The sequence below is a fragment of the Myotis brandtii genome, unplaced genomic scaffold (assembly GCF_000412655.1).
Source record: "Myotis brandtii unplaced genomic scaffold, ASM41265v1 scaffold33, whole genome shotgun sequence".
Lineage (NCBI taxonomy): Eukaryota > Metazoa > Chordata > Mammalia > Chiroptera > Vespertilionidae > Myotis > Myotis brandtii.
Genome location: NW_005362713.1, coordinates 2,522,708 through 2,523,860, shown reverse-complemented (window position 1 = coordinate 2,523,860; position 1,153 = coordinate 2,522,708). Strand labels below are relative to the sequence as shown.

General features: G+C 50.8%; 1 protein-coding gene and 1 long non-coding RNA gene across 4 annotated transcripts in view; one reads left to right on the top strand and one right to left on the bottom strand.

Annotated features, from left to right (window-relative positions):
• Positions 1–1,153, bottom strand: part of BMPR1A (bone morphogenetic protein receptor, type IA) — a 93,830-nt gene that overhangs the window by 13,521 nt on the left and 79,156 nt on the right. The gene's annotated exons all lie outside the window — the stretch shown is intronic.
• Positions 1–1,153, top strand: part of LOC106726911 — an 8,546-nt gene that overhangs the window by 354 nt on the left and 7,039 nt on the right. The gene's annotated exons all lie outside the window — the stretch shown is intronic.

The following is a 1,153-nucleotide window of genomic DNA, read 5'->3' as shown; positions in this document are numbered from 1 at the left end:
TCCTCATTTTGGTTGTCTGTTTGGGTTTGTGATTATGTATTAGGTAGCTCCTCTACACCTCTCAATCTCTAGTGCAGGACAGTATTAAAGGCTGTTTCTGACTAATGGGATCAGGCAAAGACTCAAAGCTTCCAGAGACAGCCTCTGTCTACAGACTAATAGGATTCCGACTTGAATTGCCCCAGGCAATCGTCCTCAGGTGTGGCAAGAGTTTTTTTTCAACAGGGTGGGGCAGTTGTTTCTGCCTGCCTGGAGATGAATTGTTATTTTTAATCTCTTCAAGTGGCCTCAGGGCAAGGTGTTTTCCAACAGGGTGGGTCAACTGTCTTCCCCCCAGGCAAGGCAGATGTCTCTGGGAAAGATGTCCTCTGCTGCATGAAGGAATGACTCAGCACAGGAAACTTGGGGTGTCTGCCTTCTGAGCTCTATCCCCCGAGTCCCCAGGCCTGGGTTCTGCTCTCACAGCTCCAGTCCACTTCACCCTGCCTCTGCCAGAGCACAGGGTGGGTGGCTCCAGAGGGAATTTTTGTGCATTGGCCCTTTAAAAGGGTTCCTGAACTTTCAGCTGCCACACCCTGGCAGACAGCACCCCACTGCTTTTCACAGATAGATGTCACTTGGGTACCCTTCTCAGTTCTGGTGTTCTCTGCTGGGGAGCCTAGCTTGGGGGTTAGATCCCAGAGTTCTCAGTGGCAACTCCCCACAACTGAGATAACTCTCCGGGACTTCAGTTGCCGACTGTGGGTGCCCAGCCAGCCCTTTCTCGCCTCTGCCCCTTCTACCAGTCTCTATGCGTCTCCACCTTCGGTCCTTGGGTATCAGGGTTCTTTCCTGCGAGTTTTCCATTAATTATTCAGGAAGCCTTTCCATATTTCAGTTGTAATTCCAGCTTGTTCCTGGGAGAATGTCTGTGTAGCATCCTCCTATTCTGTTGCCATTTTTTAAAAAATTAAATCTTTTATTGTTCAGATTATTACAGTTGTTCCTCTTTTTTCCCCCCATAGTTCCCTCCACCCGGTTCCCACCCCACACTGTGCCCTTGCCCCTCCCTCCCCCCCACCCCCGCACTGTCCTCATCAATAGGTGTACGATTTTTGTCCAGTCTCTTCCTGCACCCCCCACCCCCCTTTCCCCCCCGAGAATAGTCAGTCCA